General features: G+C 41.7%; 1 protein-coding gene across 3 annotated transcripts in view; it reads left to right on the top strand.

The window, feature by feature from the left end:
- The first annotated feature begins 2847 nt into the window (after positions 1-2847).
- The window catches only part of cpne1 (copine I), a 102405-nt gene continuing 85242 nt past the window's right edge, over positions 2848-20010 (top strand). For all 3 annotated transcript variants that reach the window (XM_068000171.1, XM_068000167.1, XM_068000172.1), the window contains exon 1: positions 2848-2932. The gene's annotated coding sequence lies outside the window, so the exon portion shown is untranslated. The remainder of the gene's footprint in view (positions 2933-20010) is intronic.

Raw genomic sequence — 20010 nt, 5'->3', positions numbered from 1 at the left:
AGATCGATAAACTTTTGGACACTAAGGGAATCAAGGGATATGGGGATAGGGCAGGAAAGAGGAGTTGAGGTTGAAGATCAGCCATGATCTGATTGAATGGCGGAGCAGGCTCGAGGGGCCGTATGGCCTACTCCTGCTCCTATATCTTATGTTCTAATGAGGACCCTGGGACAGGTTCAGTTTTGGATAGGCCAACAAGCTTACAAATGAAGGGTGGCTACTTGGGTGAGGTTCCAGAGAGGTGTAGTCCAACCACGCAATTGTACTCACGAGTTGCCACCTTTGGGACACCAGGGGGGGGAAATAGAAGAACGTATCAGAGGGGGAAATTGTAAAGTAAGTTGAAAGAAATGTCTGCCCTTTACCCTGAGCTGAGCTTCAAACCTCAAATCCTATCCATCACTGAAACCACTTACATCCGCCTCTGTAACACTGCTCACCTCCGTCCATATCTCACCCTCACAACCACTGAAATCCTTATCCTTGCTTCTATTACTACTGGACTTGGTTTCTCCAATGCCTTCCTGAGCTCCACCCTACATAAATTTCAACTTGTCCAGACCCTGACCCAAGCTAAGACCCTTTTGCCCATCACCATGTACTCATTGATCTCCCTGGCTCCCTGTCCCCCAGTGCACCAAATTCAAAAACCATGTCCATGTTTACAGATCCCTCTATGGCCTTTCCCCCTCCGTCTGCAATCTCTTCCAGCCTGTGCCCTATGTTCCTGACCGTGGCTGCCTCTCTCTGGACAGACCCCTCCCCTGTAGCCTCTCTCTGGACAGACCCCTCCCCTGTACCCCCCCCACTTTGGACAGACACTTCCCCTGTACCCTTTCTCTGGACAGACCCCTCCCCTGTACCCCTCCCTCTGGACAAACCCCTCCCCTGTACCCATTCTCTGGACACACCTCACCTCAGTGGCAGAGCTTTCAGCCATCTTGGTCCTACCCTTTGGAACCCACTCCCTCACCCTGTTCACCGTGCTACTGCTTTCCCTCCCTAAAGTCTGCTGTGCATTTGGTGAACTTTCCTAATTCTTCTATCACCACTCTGTCAATGCTCTCCTATGTGAGGCGTCCTGGGGCATTTTATTACGTTAAAAGGTGCTATACAAATGCAAGTTGTTGTCGAGCTTAGACCCACTTACAGATGGATAGCTGGACCCTCTCCTGTTTGTCACACACAGACGTCAGGCTGTGACTTTGTTGGGTATAGGCTGGACATGCTGTTATGAGAGATTGGCCCAATCAGACTGGATCATGTATTCTCTCTGTAAAAATATAAAGAGGCCCTAATGAATCTGGACAGTTGACTGACTGCTGTTATTAGTTGCGAACAGTTCATTTAAGAGTGAGCAACTACATCGGGTGGCTCTCTGATTTTAACGCCTTTGCCTGGTTGGCGTGCACTTTTGACTTGGTAAGATTTCTATTGGCACAGTCTTCTGGTGTTTATGGGTTGGGCTTTCTAACTGGGGTCCTAGCCCATAGAGGATCCCAGAGATCCACCAGATAATCTGATACCTGGGCACCTGATATCCAATTTATGTATTTTTGATTTACTAGCCTGTGTTTCTTTATTTATTCTGGGGATGTGGGTGTCGCTGGCAAGGCTGGCATTTATTGCCCATCCCTAGTTGTCCCGAGAAGGTGGTGGGCCTTCTTCTTGAAGGAACAAGCCATTCGGTTGAACAACTATACAACTGAGGGGTTTGCTAGGCCACTTCAGAGGATAGTTATGAGTCAACCACTTTGGAATAGGTCAGACCGGGTAAGGAAGGCAGGTTTCCTTCCCTAAACAACAACAAGTTGCATTTATATAGCGCCTTCAATGTAGTAAAAATTATCAACCACAATTTGACACTGAGCCACATAAGGAGATATTAGGACAGGCTTGGTCAAAGAAGGTGGTTTTAAGGAGCATCTTAAAGGAGAGAGAGGCGGAGAGGTTTAGGGAGGGAATTCCAGAGCTTAGGGCCCCTAGGCAGCTGAAGACACGGCCGCCAATCGTGGAACGATTAAAATTGGGGATGTGCAAAAGGCCAGAATTTGGAGGAGCGCAGAGATCTCGGAGGGTTGTAGGGCTGGAGGTAGGGAGGGGCGAGGCCATGGAGCGAATTGAAAACAAGGATGAGAATTTTAAAATCGAAGCATTCCCGGACCGGGAGCCAACGTAGGTCAGCGAGCACAGGGGGGTGATGGGTGAACGGGACATAAGAACATAAGAAATAGGAGCAGGAGTAGGCCAATCGGCCCCTCGAGCCTGCTCCGCCATTCAATAAGATCAGGGCTGATCTGATCCTAACCTCAAATCTAAAGAACACAAGAAGTAGGAGCAGGACCCGGCCACTCAGCCCCTGGGCCCGCTCTGCCACCCACAGGGCATTGACCGATCCGAACTCAGCTTCATGTCCAATTTCCTGCCCGCTCCCCGAAACCCCTAATTCCCTTTACTTCTAGGAAACTGTCTATTTCTGTTTTAAATTGGCGCGAGTTAGGAAACGGGGCAGCAGAGTTTTTGGATGAGCTCAAGAGGGTGGAAAGTTGGAGGCCGGCCAAGGAGAGCATTGGAAATAGTCCAGTCTGGAGGAAACAAAGACATGGATGAGGGTCTCAGCGGCGATGCAATGGAGGTGGAAGCAGGCGCTGCATAAATGCAAGTTATTGTTGCTCTTGTTGCAGGGTTGCCAACCCTCCCGGATGACGCCTAGCCGAAAGAGCATGGCTGTGGGGGGGGGGGGGAGGGGAGGGGTGGGGAGAGCGCGATGACGTATGGGCAGCTCGATGACGTAAGGACGCCGGCCAGCCGGCCGCAGCGCCGCCATGATTGCCGAGTGAGGAAAACGAGCGGGAGCGGCGAGAGCAGCAGGGCGTCCGCTCGGTTACCTCAGACCCACCCCCAGTCTTTAGCCTTTTATCCCGTGTCACCGGTAAGGGCTCGGTAACTAACCTTCCTGCGGCCGTGCGGGCGGGATGTTGTGCTGATTCTTTTTTTTTATATCCCCCACTCCCCAAAAAAAAAGCCTTTTCTTTTTCTTCTTCTTCCTCGGCGCTCGGAGTTTCGCAGCCGGAGCTAGGCCGCGGGGGCAGCACCAGGCCGGGTAGGCCTCCCAACCCCACCCCCCCCCCCCCCCCCAATCGCCGTCTCCTCCTTCTCTTCTTCCTCCGGGGGCTCGGCCGCTCCGATCACTGGCGGTCGGATTGTACAGTTAATCCCTCCTTTTTTAAAGAAAATTATTTTTTATTTTACACACTGTGGCGGCGGCCCGGCCTCTCCGAGGGGGGAGACGGCGCCTCGTGCGCGCGCTGGGGAGCAGACAAAGAGCGTGCACGCGCATCAAGAGGGACCACTCCGTGGCGGCGGCGGGGGGGGGGTCACTAATAGAGAGCGGGGGGGTCTCCCACTGCCCAGGGCAACAGTGCTGCTGCTGCTAGTTACTCAAACCACCCCCCCCCCCCCAAAAAAAAAAAAGCTCTTCTAAGGTTGTATTTTAGCATTTTACCAGCCAGTGATATTTATTTCTGATTATCTTTAACACCGAAGGAGGATTTCAGCACCACCCATGTACTTTTTCTTTTTTTTTTCTGAAGGCAAAATTAATACATTGGCATTTTTAACTATTTCAAGATTCAGATTGTGTGTCTCATAATCTGCAGGTATTTACTGGTTTTATTTTTGTGGATACTGCACGTTTTGAAAAGCTGCAAGGCCTATTTGATCCAATGGTCATGGTATGAATCCCTTTCAGTTATCTGCATGTGTTGGATCATCGGCCAGATCACTTCAGAACAGAGATAGAATTCTTCTTCTTTGCTAAGTGAGTGTAGAAGAAGTCAGATGCTTATTTAGTTGCTTTTAAAAAAAATCTCTTAAAGGGTATAAACAATGAAGTTGGAGCAGAACAAAGTATTTGCCAAAAGGAAGGGAGCTGATGTGCATTACACATGTTTTTGTCAGACTGATCTGATTTGTGATCTGGGTTGTTTATTTTCTTATCTTTTTGACTTGCTCCTACTATAATTTTATTTTAATCAATTTGTATACTGCTTGCATTTTTAACGTTTTATTTTCTTCATTTAGGGCCTTGCTGTAAAATGGATGTCAGCTAAGTCTGGTCTGTTGTTGCATTACTTGTGGTGAAACTTAGTTAGAATGTGTACTTTGTTGTATCAGCTTGTCCCTGGAGCAGCTTTGATTGAGTGCATTTTAATTGTGTTTAGTCTGTATTTAGAAAGTGATCTTATGCAATTGTGTATTGCTTATCCTTTTGAATCACATAAATTAGAGTTCTTTAAAACACATTTATAACCCTGTTTTCATATACTGTACTAAATGTGACTGAGGTGTAAGGTTCCAGTGTATGGCTTTATTTTTCTAATGTGTATTTGATGGAGTGTGCTATTATAAACAAAAGTTTTTTTAATATGTATAAAAGAAAGCAGTAATTGTCTGGTTTTTACAGTTAATGTGATGCAAATCTTAAACCATGTTCTTAGTGAGTTAAGTGTGCCAAAGTACAGTAGTGAAGATGCCTTTGTTTGCACCATTTGGAACTGTTCCATCACTGTTGGAATCGAGCAGAGTCAGCGGCATTTGCGCTACTACAGACTGTTGTTATTAGAACTCAGGTGTATGGTGTGGTGATCACAGATTGATTAGGCACGGTTGGTTGCTGTGTTCACCAATTAGGTACTGTGGATCATGGTGAGTCTTTGTACTAATTTGGCTTTGTAAAAGGTTTATGTAGACTCTGTTGTTAATTTGGAACTTTAGTTAGTTTGGAATCATCTGTGCCATGTGTTTGGTTTTGAATTTTAGATAGGTGCAGGAAAAAAAGATTCTTCACTGCCAGTTTTTTAGTTCTAAGCAGTATTTGGCCTCCTAATCAATAATGTGCCTTTTGGAAGAAAACAATATACATATAGCGCCTATGGCTTGTATCGGTTGCAGTCTTAGCAAGGAGACATTTAAAATCATTGGAGGCTAATATTAGCTCCAGGTGAATCCTGGCTGGTGCAAACTGACAAGATATTTGGGGTGCTGTAACAAGCTCCATATGCACCTTTATTTAAATTAATATAATTGCCTAAGATCCTGGGCTTTGCATTGTCTGAAACTTATTTTAAATTGAAGGAACAGAAATATTTGACTAGTATGCAGACTAAAAGAAATCAAGGGCGAGGGGATGCAGCTACTGAGAAAATAGAGTAAACTCCAGCAATTGTGATTTTAGAAATCTTAAATCTATGAAACATTTTTTAATGCCCTGATCTTGAATAGCAAAAGTGGACTGTGGAGGAATGTGTGTTGCACAAGCTCCTGCTTCCATGCTGCTGATTTCAGAATAAATGTATTGTGTAGGGACTGCGGGCAATTTTAAAGGAACTGTAATACATCGACTGCCCTTTTGAATGTATTAATATTTAAATATTTGAAGATTTTTGCCATTCCTAGTGTGCCAGAAAAGAAATTTCTCTGCCGATATTTTTTTTCTTCCCATTTCTACCAAAGGTGCTGACTCCGTGCTGGGTATAGGTCAGTAGGCACGGGGCACCCTCTGGTGCCTTGCCCAAGTGGCCATTATTTGCACAAACCTCGATAGTGAGTGTCAGCGGGGCTATTTGACTGAGTCACGTCCGAGCCTGATTCTATCTTCACCTGTTATGAGCGCACAGACTTTCAACAGGCAGAATCTTATTTGCCACCCTCCATCCGCCTCACTGGCTAAGATCTTGCCATTTTCCTGGTCTGTATGGCTCAAAACTTACTAGGTAAACTTGATGAGCCACCAGTGAAGCCCTTGTGTCAAGTTTTTAAAACCTTGGTACAGTTTCATCTTTCTCCTCTCTAGGTTAGCCTGCACCCTAACCCTACACTGTGCTCCTTTCGTAGGGTATTCTGATCTGGTCATTTCCAGTAATGCAAGTTTCTGCTAGTCCAGGACTGCGATGTGTGGCGCCAATGGACGCTTCAGACCAGAGATTCTCCAGACCTCTACAAATTCAGTTACAAGAACAAATGTCATGACCATAGAATTGATTTTTTTTCTTCCCCCCCCCCCCCCCACACACACACACACACACACACAATTATTAGAATCTGGAAAGCTTTATGGCAGGTAGAGTCATAGAATCATTCAGCACAGAAGGGAGGCCATTTGGCCCAATGTGGCTCTTTGAAAGAGCTATCCAATTAGTTCCACTCCCCTACTCTTTCCCCATAGCCGTCCAAATTTTTCCCCTTCAGGTATTTATCCAATTCCCTTTTGAAAGTTACTATTGAATCTGCTTCCACCACTCTTTTCAGGCAGTGCATTCCAGATCACAACAGCTCGCTGCATCAAAAAATGTCTCCTCATCTTCCCCTCTGGTTCTTTTGCCAATTGTAGCATTGATGTTGAGCCGATCACAATCTCTGAAAATAGAAGTGGATAAATATACGGTACAGAGAAAGAGCACAGAAATTGATTAGATCAGGTAGCTCCAAAGTGGCGCTGGCACAGTCCTGGTGGGTTGAATGGCCTCCTGAGTTTGAATTTCTATGATTTTAAGAGTTTATGTCAAGAATTTTGAATTTTTGGCTGTCGATAGCTTTGTGCCGCTCTCTTGACCGACAAGAAGGGCAGCATCGCAATGAGATATGGAGTTAGGTTCTGTTCTCTTCACCCTCCCACCTTTGCATCTTTAAGAACTGAATTTATTTAAAATTGGAAATTTAAAGGGGGTGTGATGGTACAGCAGTCTAAAACATAACCCTTTCACCAAGAACAGGATTGAAATCTTGACCAGATTAATAGGAATGTATCTTCTCTTTCCACTAATTACAAGGTGCTGAGTAAACCAATCTCAATCAAGTTGCTCTTCAAGATGGGTGGTGCAGCTAACAGGAATTTCATTAGGTACCCATTGAATATGTCATTTGTGCAGGACTTGTGCATTATATTCAGTCTTTCCATCAAATAAATGTCCGTTGGATCCCAATGTGTCACGAACTATACTCCCAAGTCTAAATAAAAATATAGGTTTTTAAACCGATTAAGCCAAATTGGAGTACAAATAAGGCAGGCTTACTGGAGATAAAGGTGCTGAGGCTCGCGGTGATGTCGTTGAAGACCTGACTGTTGACTATTAAACACAGTTGGTTCTACCCTTGCTTTTGCATTGCAACTACGGGCACTGTTTTAATTGGTTATTTTGGGCCATCTGTTCCATTGATGGAATTGTGGTTGTTGGGGAAATTTTTATTCAGTGCAGCATTTTCCTTAGTGTGTGGGTAAAAGGAAAACAAACGTTAGAATAAGCTGAATATTTAAGCTACGGTGTGTTCGTATATGGAATTAAAAATAAGGTTTTTTTTATCTTGTGGTTTGAAAATGGATATCGTGCTATTAGTAGAAATGTTCATCCTGTTGCAAGGCATTTTGATTGAGGCACTGCAGAGGGAGTTTTATTCTGCACCCAACCCCATGTCTCGTCTCCTCCCCTTTTCCCAGGTTTTCTCCCTTGCCTTCTGAAAGCATTGACTTGCACTGAGATGCATCTCCATGGGTGCTGGTGTCTTGCCATGCCCAGGTGGCCACTCTTCACTTGAGAGTGCTGGCAGGCTGTTCAGTTGTGGGAGTTGCAGTTCTGTGGTAGTGATGTTCGTTATGGGCCGATTCCACGATCCGGCTCTTCTGGCAGGGGGTGCATCTTGAGAAATCATGGCCTGTGATTTCTCTGTTCATTAAATTTAATTTCACGAGTTGTTCTTCTCCCCTTTGGAATTGCTGGATTACTGAAACCAATCCTTGTGTGTACATGGTTTGCCAAAATATTTGTCAGTGTTTTATTTAGAAGAAAGAAATTTGATGTGTGTGAATTGTTTGCAATTCTGTTGTAAACTATTATTTTTCCCATCCAGCCTTCTTTTATAGGCATTAATCCTGAGCACATGAATTATTTTGGTCCAATTCTGCTTTCTAAATTGCTGGCAAGTGGCGTTGAAAGATAGAGGAGGTATGTGCTGTATGATTTGGACTGATTGTCATGCTTTGGTAATATGGTTATATAAGGCCTGACTGATATAGGATGCAGTGTCCTTTAACTGCTATTGATGCAAGGTCTTAGCTTCGTAATGTAGAAAGATTGCTATAAAATATATAATGTATGTTTTTAAAAAATTAGGATCCCTAATTTTCCAGTTTGCTTCTTCACTTCATTCATTGATTTTTACTGACATCTTTTTCTGGAGCAGACCATTATACTCCCTCCTGTGACATCTGATGCCAACCTGGAGCCAGAAAAATGCACTTGGATGAGATTCAAAAATTACGTTGTATATATTAGCAAGTCAGATTAATTTTAGCTATTTAAAAAACAAGTGGTCATCTTAGATCAATAATGTTTGATAGCTGGAAATGTCCATGCAGTTACAGTGCTGGAAATTGAATTTGTGGTTTATTCTCAATATTGTATAACTAGGAATTCCTGCAACTGACTGGAGGAATTCAGCAAGATCTTATTATTTGCAGCTAGGGTCGAAACCTCTGCCATCTTGTACATTTTTGCACTGTTAAAAGCATGTCAGCAGGAGGGATGTCTGCCTTTTATTTTTCCATCCGAATGACGATTGTTTATGCATTAGAGGAACGGTAATGTAGTGGTTATGTTACTGGAACTAGTAATCCAGAGGCCTGGACTAATGATCCATAGAATGAGAGTTCAGATCCCACCACGGCAGTTTGAGAATTTGAATTCAGTTTAAAAAAAGCTGACAACTGATTTGTTAATGTCCTTTATGGAAGGAAACCTACCACCCTTACTTGGACTAGCCAATATGCGAATCCAGTCCAACACCAACCTGGTTGACTCTTAACTGCCCCCTGAAGTGGCCTAGCAAGCTACTCAGTTGCATCTTTTGTTCACGGGGATGGGCAATAAATGCCAGCCTTGCCTGTGACAACCACATTCCGAGAATTAATTTTTAAAAAATAACAGCATGCTAATACAGTGCAGATCACATCACACCTGAGCCAACTCTATCCTAACCTACGTAACCAGCAGGTCATTGAATAGCGACCAGTGTAAATGTTTCCCTACCCAGCTCTTCTCTTGGTCTCTAAGGGTGGTTGGAGTCTGGAACTCACTGCCTGAAAGGGTTGTGGAGGCAGGAACCCTCACAACATTCAAGAAGCATTTGGATGAGCACTTGAAATGCCATAGCATACAAGGCTACGGACCAAATGCTGGAATATGGGATTAGAGTAGACAGGGCTGATGGCTGGCGCGGACACGATGGGCCGAAGGGCCTCTATTCGTGCTGTATAACTCTATGACTCTATGACTCCTCTCTTTTCCCCTGCCACCCCCGAAAGAAAAAGCCTGCATGCCAGTTGTAGCACCCCTAAATTTTCCCTTGTTGAAATCAGACCATGGATCAAACCTGAGACTTCCTAAGTTGTAAAGCCCAGTACCACCCTGAGGATTTCTGTCTGTGTTAAAGGAACATTTTTCTCCAATAATCATGCAAAAGGGTATTTTCTAGGCAGTTTTCAGTTTCTCCAAATGGTGTCATTTACTGGTAGATTATTTTCCTTTTACACAAGGATATAAAGATGTTTTAACAATCTTTTTCCCTACACTGCCAAAATATAAATAGAAATTAGTTGTTAAAAGCAGTAATTGTGCATCATGAGGAAAATTACCCTCACTCCAGTCTTAACACTATTATGACTAGCAAGTGTTTGACCTCAAAAGATGTTACTGGAGTATGTACAGACTGAATTCGAACGACTTAAATCTGCTGTGCATGGGGTTTCTTTGACATCTTGGTCTGAGAGAGACCGAATTGCAAGATCCTTCATTGTTGACAGATGGAATATTTAAAGAGAAGGGGAATGGCTAAAGCTTAATTTGTCTTAAATTTGCAGGTAAAACATGCCAAGAGTCTTGCAATTTTCAATGGCCTGGTAACAAGTACATTTTCTATATGTATGAGAAATAAGCAGTTCAAAAGATGATCTTGGAATATGACCCTTTTTTAGTGTTGTTGAAATCCTCCTCCACAACTTCAGTTAATAACATTTTGGGAAAAAAACTTTTTTCCTAACTAAAAGGATTTGAAAACGTAGACTGAATTTGTGCCTTTGAGTTAGATTGACATTTTTATTCAGAATTGATTTTGGTTGTAGAAGGATTTTTCATTGTGTGAATGTTGCTTGTTTTCTCAGACTTGCTTAAAGATGTAGTGTTCTTCTATCTGTCTAAAAGATCAGTACCAGAACAAAAGAAAAATCCTGCCTTTCAGTGTGAAATCTTTTTCCTTAACCTTTTTAAGAATTACTGTAGCATTTCTGCAACAGAGATGAATTAACTGTTCCAAGATACTCCCTGCATATGACCAGCTTTCAAATGAGAAATGTACAGAATTTGTGTGTGTAATATGATGAGTTCAATTTGAAAGTTGCAGAGAGCACTTAATTCTCGAAAGGGTTAAGAAGCTTCTGGATTGTTAAGAGTGTGAAACTGGTTTGCTGATGATGGCTGTGCAAGGACCTGGATTTCTAAACGATTGTGGAAGCAGTGGTATGTTGTCTGCCTTGGTCCGAAATGCATGTTTTTTTAATTTTTGATCAGCTTTGTGTGTTTTTTGAATTTATGTAACAAACACTGAGCTTTGTTTGTAGTTTTCAGAATATGCCTGTGTTCTCAGCTCTACAGCATCTTTGTTACTATGGCAATAAAGAACTGAAATATTTGGAACGGAGAATGTTTTAATTTGCAGTGACGTGTAAATGAGGGCTAAAGATTCTTGTAGTTGATATTGCTCTGTTGCAGAACAAATTTTGATCAGTTGATCTTGAATGATTTTGTTTGAAAATGAATGATGTATTTGGCAAGGCCATGTAATTTTTCAATCCAAGTAGCATTTGAAGCATAATTTTGTTTACTGAGCTTGGAATTTATGAGCTTTGTTCACTGTTAATTGACTTGTTTAGGGGTGATGTATAAAGCGGTGCAAGTTTACTATTTAACAATCTGAGTTTGTTTTGTAGCACTGTTAGTTTCATTTTACTTGCTATGCTGATAAAATTGCAAGATCCTGTCCTGTGAACAATATTGTGTTACAGTCTGCTGTGTTTTGAGCAAATTAACATTGCAATGATATTCTTTCTGATCACATTTCAGATAATCTGTATTCAAGAACTAAAGCAATTTAGTACAGAAGGTCTCCTGGTTTATAATATGCTGAACCATGAAGTAATTGTGTAAGAGTATGCTTGGTTTACTGTTCAAACTATTGCATTTTAATGACGAGGGCTTGTGTAAATGTTGCTGTTTTTTAATGTTTGTGTAATCCTTGAAAAGATGCAATTAACCTGAATCTGATTTACAATTGTGTAAAACCTATTTCAAGTCTGCAGTTACAAGTTACAGTTTCTTCTTCCGAAATGTTCCGTTATGACTTGTTTTTCTTTTGAGTTGCTTATTTTAAGATTTTTGGGTTGGTGTTTATGTTCAATGTTGCTTGGTGAATATCTTGTATTCAGAGCTGTGTTAAATGATCAGTTTATTTTGGTTGGGGTTTCTGTGTTTTAAAAAAATGGCAATACCATTGGAATTTCAGTACATGGTTTGGAACTTTTCAGAGTGGTTATTTCATCTGTCGAATGTGATTCTAGGGGAGAGTTTCCCTGTCCTGTTGTGATCGCTGAATGTGATGGTTGTACAAGGAGGTAGGACAATAATCACGGTGGTTATTTGGCCACCACCAAAAATGGTATAATGGAGCATTTTACATGTTGAGTACTCACAGCCTGGACCAGTGGCCATCTTGGCACTGTGTGCATTCTGTATTGATTTTGTGGCTTGAGTTGAATTTGTGCTATGTAGCAAGTTCCTTTGGAACAAAATGTTGGTGATTTTAGGGGGCTTAAACATGCAAATATTTTTGTCATCTCAACCTTCCTCTAGTCTTTGATAGAGTTTAATTATGTACTTTCATGGGAGTTTAGCTAATTTCCAGTATCCTCATTCAATGCTTTCACAACTGAGGCTTCAGTTCAGCTGGATAAAGGGTCTGTATGGTTCCTCACATTGTGCAATTCTGATTTTGGTTGTGGCAGTGAGGTGATAAATAGCAGAGGTCAGGGAGGGAGGATTAACTTATGCCACAGTCCCATATCTCCTAGTAGTCGGTCTGGCATTGGCAGACACCAGGAGTAGGGCACCTGGTTTTCCTCTTAGGCCATGATTCTTTTGTCTGTCCTGAGCAAAGGAGGCTTTTTGGACCATGTTGAGGTTGCTGCTTGTCACTGTGTACAAACATCAGCATTTGTTCTGGGAGAAATCTGTTTTTTCCTTTATTTTAATTTTCATCTTATTTTCTTAACCCTCAGGTTAATCTTATGCCCCTGCTATGCTCAGTCTGATGGATGAGGCAGTCCAGTATGAAAACCTCTCTCTCTCCTTGGTCATTGCTAGGAAGGATGTGTAACTGGTATAGGGACTTCTGGCCAGCTTTTCTTCCTCCTCTTCCTGAATTCAACAGAAGTTGCTGTAAATCTCCCTCTATGAACCCAGTGGAGTCTGGCAGTTCTGAGATTAATAGATTTACTGTTCACTATCCAGGCTGTGGCAGAAGTGATGTTTTAAAAATACAAAGCAGCAATTCACAATGCTGAGACCTAGGATTAAAAGTTTTTTAAAAAGTAAGGTACAACAGGCTGAAGGATTAGTGTCAGCCGTGGCTCAGTGATGGCACTCTCGCCTCTGAGTCAAAAGATTGTGGGTTCAAGTCCCACTCCAGAGACTTGAGTACATAATCTAGGCTGACACTTCAATGCAGTGCTTGAGGGAGTGTTGCACTATTGGAGGTGTTGTCTTTCGGATGAAACGTTAAACCGAGTCTGCCCTCACAGAACGTAAAAAATCTTTTGACACTAAGTTCTCCCCGGCGTCCTGGCCAATATTTATCCCTCAACCAACAGCACTAAACAGTTGATATGGTCATTATCTCATTCCTGTTTGTGGAACCTTGCTCTGCGCAAATTGGCTGCTGGGTTTCATACATTACAACAGTGACTGCACTTCAGAGTTCTTCATTGGCTGTAAAGTACTTTGGGACGTCCTGAGGTTGTGAAAGCAATTCTTATTGGCTCAGCTTTGCTAAATCTAGTGAAAATCTAACAGTGCAGTGAAAATAACAGTAATTGAAATTTTGATGCTTAAGAAATTATCCAATATTATTTGCGCCATATGTCTTGGTTACACTTGTTTGTAATGCTTGCAGTCTGTCTTTAAGAAACAAGTACAAGCTGGTTTTATGGCCCAAATCTGCACCATAGGGAAGAGGCAGTAGTTTTACTGGATTGTATGATTACTGTAAATAACCCATTATATTGTGTTTTGAAATGCAGCAGCTACAAATTTGGAACAAATACATATGTGGTTTTGCTATGCCAGGCTTTCAACTGCCAGTGGATTGGCTTGTCTGGCTGAGCTGCAGCAGGTAATTACTCAGTAGTTAAGTTTGTATGAGGAAGAATATCATGCATAACTGGACCTTAAAATAATCAAGCATCTTGGATTCTACCCTTATACTTGGTTCACCAGGAAATCTGATGGTGTCGTTCTGATTATTTAGCACAATGGTACCTATACGCTATAGGATAAATTGCATTTATGTGACGATGATTTAATGTGCAATATGTTCTGAATTTGTCCCCACAACTAGTACTTCACCTAAGCATTGAACAACTTAGAAATCCATTCTCTAGACACAACCCATGTTTGGAAGACAAAATCTGTATTTGAACCCCTTGGTGTTTTCCACAATTCAGATAGATGCCATGAACACTTTGTGCATTCATCTTTTTTCTTTACTGAAATTCTAGTGATTTTATTGGTCTGTGCAAGAGGAAACTTGACAGTAACACAAAATGCATTGCATCATTTTTTCTCCCCATAAACTTCAAATATATTAATTGATCTTACATCCATGTCTGTCATTATGGAAGGTATTGGAGTGCCTGATTCATAGTTCAATTTTGTAGGATGTAGTAACAGTTTTAGACGTTGGAGATTTTTGTACAGCTGTGAACTAACGGGAAAAATGACTAGTACAGAGGAGCTCCTTCATTTGGGAAGATGGTTTCTATCAGCATTGGAACTTATGGACTATTACAGAAACCATGGGCAAATAGCCAGTATAGAGGGCATCCCAATCAGCTGTATTCAATCCACAGCTACTGGTTATAGATGTAAGAATCAAATGAACATTGATATAGAATCATAGAAGTTTACAACATGGAAACAGGCCCTTCGGCCCAACATGTCCATGTCGCCCAGTTTATACCACTAAGCTAGTCCCAATTGCCTGCACTTGGCCCATATCCCTCTATACCCATCTTACCCATGTAACTGTCCAAATGCTTTTTAAAAGACAAAATTGTACCCGCCTCTACTACTGCCTCTGGCAGCTCGTTCCAGACACTCACCACCCTTTGAGTGAAAAAATTGCCCCTCTGGACCCTTTTGTATCTCTCCCCTCTCACCTTAAATCTGTGCCCCTCGTTATAGACTCCCCTACCTTTGGGAAAAGATTTTGACTATCTACCTTATCTATGCCCCTCATTATTTTATAGACTTGTATAAGATCACCCCTAAACCTCCTACTCTCCAGGGAAAAAAGTCTCAGTCTATCCAACCTCTCCCTATAAGTCAAACCATCAAGTCCCGGTAGCATCCTAGTAAATCTTTTCTGCACTCTTTCCAGTTTAATAATATCCTTTCTATAATAGGGTGACCAGAACTATACACAGTATTCCAAGTGTGGCCTTACTAATGTCTTGTACAACTTCAACAAGACATCCCAACTCCTGCATTCAATGTTCTCACCAATGAAACCAAGCATGCCGAATGCCTTCTTCACCACCCTATCCACCTGTGACTCCACTTTCAAGGAGCTATGAACCTGTACTCCTAGATCTCTTTGTTCTATAACTCTCCCCAACGCCCTACCATTAACGGAGTAGGTCCTGGCCCGATTCGATCTACCAAAATGCATCACCTCACATTTATCTAAATTAAACTCCATCTGCCGTTCGGCCCACTGGACCAATTTATCAAGATCCCGTTGCAATCCTAGATAACCTTCTTCACTGTCCACAATGCCACCAATCTTGGTGTCATCTGCAAACTTACTAACCATGCCTCCTAAATTCTCATCCAAATCATTAATATAAATAACAAATAACAGCGGACCCAGCACCGATCCCTGAGGCACACCGCTGGTCACAGGCCTCCAGTTTGAAAAACAACCCTCTACAACCACCCTCTGTCTTCTGTCGTCAAGCCAATTTTGTATCCAATTGGCTACCTCACCTTGGATCCCGTGAGATTTAACCTTATGTAACAACCTACCATGCGGTACCTTGTCAAAGGCTTTGCTAAAGTCCATGTAGACCACGTCTACTGCACAGCCCTCATCTATCATCTTGTGTTACCCCTTCAAAAAACTCAATCAAATTCGTGAGACATGATTTTCCTCTCACAAAACCATGCTGACTGTTCCTAATCAGTCCCTGCCTCTCCAAATGCCTGTAGATCCTGTCTCTCAGAATACCCTCTAACAACTTACCCACTACAGATGTCAGGCTCACCGGTCTGTAGTTCCCAGGCTTTTTCCTGCCGCCCTTCTTAAACAAAGGCACATATGTTTGTAATATAAATATATCTGTATAAGTCTTTGTCAAACACTAAAGTGGAGCCCATCACCAAACTGATTTTGCAATTAAATTCACTTTCCTCTTTTAGAAGTCTTCCAGTTGCGAATAAAACCCAATTGGCTTGGAGCCTTGCCCCTCCTTTCACTTGCTTCATAGCATCACTAAGCTTATTGGCTTGTGGCAATTAGATAGCTGATCTAGATTTGACTGGGATTGGTGTGATGCAAGTTGTTTGTTGTGATGGAGTGAGCCATTGATTATACTGCAAAGGATGCAAGTAAAGTCGCTGCTATTGTGCAGATGTCTGATCTCTAGTGGTGTGGATGCTGTCTGTCCTGGATCTGCAATCAAAGGACTAATTTGTGTAAGTAACAAGTGGCAGCTTCAAGCATTGTAGATGGAACAATTTCTGCTGCACTCTGAACTGACTCTGGTTTCAGGGAATCTATCTGTTGGGATTGGCTTTTATTTGAAGATGCAGAGTCTGAACATTTTATCAAATCTGTGGCCTCGTTAGATTTGATTTACCACACAAATCAGAAGTTAAAATATGTAAACCACCTTTTTAATATAACAAATAGGAGTTGCTTCGCTGAGAGTCAGCAATACAAATGGGGCAGCATCACTCGATCCACATACACAAGGGGTTCACAGTGAGCCAAGATATGCATTCAAACTACGTAGTTGTACGTTGGAACATCTTGTATTTAGCTCAGTACAGTATTGTACTATACTCAGCAGCAGGTGACTTGCTGTGAAGTTTTATCAATCTTACTATTCAGTAGTATTCATAATCCACTTGTTTTGAGTTTCTTGGTGTGCACATTCCAATTAAAACATTTTTTTTAAAGATTGTCTATAGGAGAACTCTTTGAGTGATCCTATACTAATCTTTCTTTATTAACCTTTTTTGTGGGGTAGGGGAGATTTTTAATAGTTCACTACCCTGTAAATACATGAATAAAAGTAAAATCCTTGCGCCTCTAGACACTAGCCTGTCTAATTGTGAATGCCGTGGGCAGCTACCGGTTACCACCTTTTTATTTTTCTTCAATATTTTTAAGAGTGTGGAGAGTTTTTGGAGGGGATGGTTTACTTGAAAGGAAGTTTTTGAGTATGATGGAGCAGAATTAATATACACCGATTACTGGGGAAATCACTGGATTTATGACTACGGCTAATTCCATTCCTCTGCAGTTTTCCAAGAAACTGCTTTAAGCCAGTGCCCCCAATGATGTCGACATTCTTTGTTTAAATTAAACATAAGAAATAGGAGTGGGAGTAGGCCATGTGGCCCTTCGAGATTCAATCAGATCATGGCTGATCTTCAACCTCAACTCTTTCCTGCCCAATCCCCATATCCTTTGATTCCCCTGGAGTCCAGAAGTCTGTCTATCTGAGCCTTGAATATACTCAAAGACTAAGCATCCACAGCCTCTGGGGTAGAGAATTCCAAAGATTCACAACCCTCTGAGTGAAGAAATTCCTCCTCATCTCAGTCTTATGGCTGATTCCTTATCCTGTGACTATGCCTCCTAGTTCTAGACTCTTCAGCCAGGAGAAACAACCTCTTGGCATCTACCCTGTCAAGCTCCCTCATAATATTATATGTTTCAATCAGATCACCTCTCGTTCTTCTAAACTCCAGGGAGTATAGGCCCATTCTACTCAACCTTGCTTCAAAGGACAACCCTCTCATCCCAGGAATTTAGTGAACCTTTGCTGCACCGCCTCTAAGACAAGTATATCCTTCCTTAGGTAAGGAGATCAAAACTGTACAGTGGTGATAAAGGGATGGAACAAAACAAAAGGATGTTGATAATTTTTTAAGGGGTTATGGTGACAGTCATTCTTTAAAGCATTAGTTAATCCATATCTTGTGCTAATTGTAGAGTGCTGTTTCTTTAGTAGCTAAGGATTATTAATACGCAAAGAAATTGTCACTTGCATATTCTTTTACCAGCAAACATGGTTCTTTTGGGATGTTCACACTGTTTCTATAAGTTTTGTAACTTTTTTTCTCCATTTATTGAACTTACTTCGGCTGCCTCTGATCTGTTTTTTTTAAAAAAAACAGCCCTTCATATGTAAGACATAGGTTTGAATCCAGACAGATTTACAAGTGTCCCCCTCTCCTCTGATGGTAAGAATCTACATAAAATGAGTTGGGCATTCTTAACCTCACAGAGGGCACAATTTCAAAATTTGCAGATGACTCAAAACTAGAAAGGGTAGTGAACAGTGTGGCAGATGAAATTTAACGCAGATACTTGCGAAGTGATACATTTTGGTAAGACGATCAAGGAGAGGCAATATAAACTAAAGGGTACAGTTCTAATAGAGGTGCAGGAACAGAGAGATCTGGAGGTATATGTACACAAATCGGTGAAGATGGCAGGGCAGGTTGAGAAAGCGGTTAAGCAAACATAAGGGATCCTGGGCTTTTTAAATAGAGGCATAGAGTACAAAAGCAAGGAAGTCATGAACCTTTTATAGGACACTGGTTCGGCCACAACTGGAGTATTGTATCTACTTCTGGGCACTGCACTTTAGGACTGATGTTAAGGCTTTAGAGAGGATGCAGAAGAGATTTACTAGAATGATTACAGGGATAAGGGACTTCAGTTATATGGATAGACTGGAGAAACTGGGGTGGTTCTCCTTGGAACAGAGAAGGTTGCGAGGAGATTTGATAGAGGTTTTCAAAATCATGAAGGGTCTAGACAGAGTAGACCCATTGGCAGGAGGGTCAAGAAACAGAGGACATAAATTTAAGGTGATTGGCAAAAGAACCAAAGGCGACATGAGGAAAAAAAAAATTACACAGCGAGTGGTTATGATCTGGAATGCACACAGCCTGAGGGGATGGTGGAGGCAGATTCAATCGTGGCTTTCAAAAGGGAATTGGATAAATACTTGAAGGGAGCAAAATTGCAGGACTACAGGGAAAGGGCAGAGGTGTGGGACCAGCTGGATTGCTCTTACAGAGAACCGGCACGGACTCGATGGGCCGAATGGCCGCCTTCTGTGCTGTAACCATTCTATGATTCTATTCTGTAATTCTATACTCCAAATTTGGTGCAATTGACACTAATTTGGCAGTTTAATTTACGCCGGGCTGGTGAGGGAAACAGAAATATCACATCAGTGCAGTAGGGGGTGCTCTTGAAGTTGAGCACAAGTTAATTAGTTTGCAAGGTAGAGGAATCTTCACTCAGCATTTTGCTGTACTGAACCTGACCTGGGATTGCTCTGTGCCAATACTGACTGATTAAGGCAGGAAAAGTTTTCTGTTCCTTAGTAATGACATCCTTAAGCTTTGCATGGAAAATTCACAAATAAATTTAAGATTTAAAGCAGCATTATCATAAAAGATGCTTGATTGTGTCAGTAAATAAATTCAAACCATCAGTGTTCTTGGACCACTGATGGTTTGAAATTTCAAAGGAAAAGCATAACATAAAATAAATGTCACGTCCTGAGTAAGTTTTGTCCTGCTGCAACTGAAGTGCTCAAAGGATAATTGTCTTCCCTTTTATTAAAATGCAAATAGACTTCTGAGAGATTAACCCATCAGGTGACTGTCCCTTTTTAACCGTAGAAATTTCAGCACAGAAGTAGGCCATTCGCCCGTCGTTTTTGTCAGTGCCTGCTCCACATTGGAGCTATCAACTCCAATCCCATTTCCTTGCACTTCAATATTTTTCTTCAGGTCTTTAATTCTCTTAAATGTTGTGATTGACTTGGTTTCCATATTGTAATAGCACTTAGCATGAAAAGTCTGCCTAAATCTTTTAAGTCTAATTCTTCCTTTTTTATATTTTTAATCAAATTAACTTTAAATAAGGAGCCAGGGCCATTGATACAAACTAGGCAGCACTTAATGTTCCTAGTGAAAGGGTGCTGTTTTATAGGGTTAAAGCAGTGGGGTGAAAGGTGTTGGGGGAACTATTCAAAATTCTTAACTTTAATGGAAAATTGTATACTTGTTTTTATGTCTGCATGGTGTTAGAAGGATGCATTTAAGCTGGAGGCATTATAGAAAAAGCTGCTTCAAGAAGAAAAATCCCTAATTGACACCTGTGCAAAAATTCCACCTAGGCAAGGTCTTCACCTATTAGTGGTTTTGTTTTTTGTATAATTAAAGATCTTTGAGAACTTTTCATTTGTAGTTCTGATCTTTGGAAGCTAGTTGATGCCCCATGGTGTGGACCAAGTAAAGTTTCCGGTGAAGCAGGGTTGAGAGGATGGGAGTTAACGTGCCCAGGGTGTGCAGATGTAAGATTTTTAGTAAGATA

Source organism: Heptranchias perlo, chromosome 19 (genome assembly GCF_035084215.1).
Source record: "Heptranchias perlo isolate sHepPer1 chromosome 19, sHepPer1.hap1, whole genome shotgun sequence".
In the NCBI taxonomy this organism is placed as follows: domain Eukaryota; kingdom Metazoa; phylum Chordata; class Chondrichthyes; order Hexanchiformes; family Hexanchidae; genus Heptranchias; species Heptranchias perlo.
The sequence above is the reverse complement of the archived record's forward strand: the minus strand, read 5'-3'. Positions and strand labels throughout refer to the sequence as shown.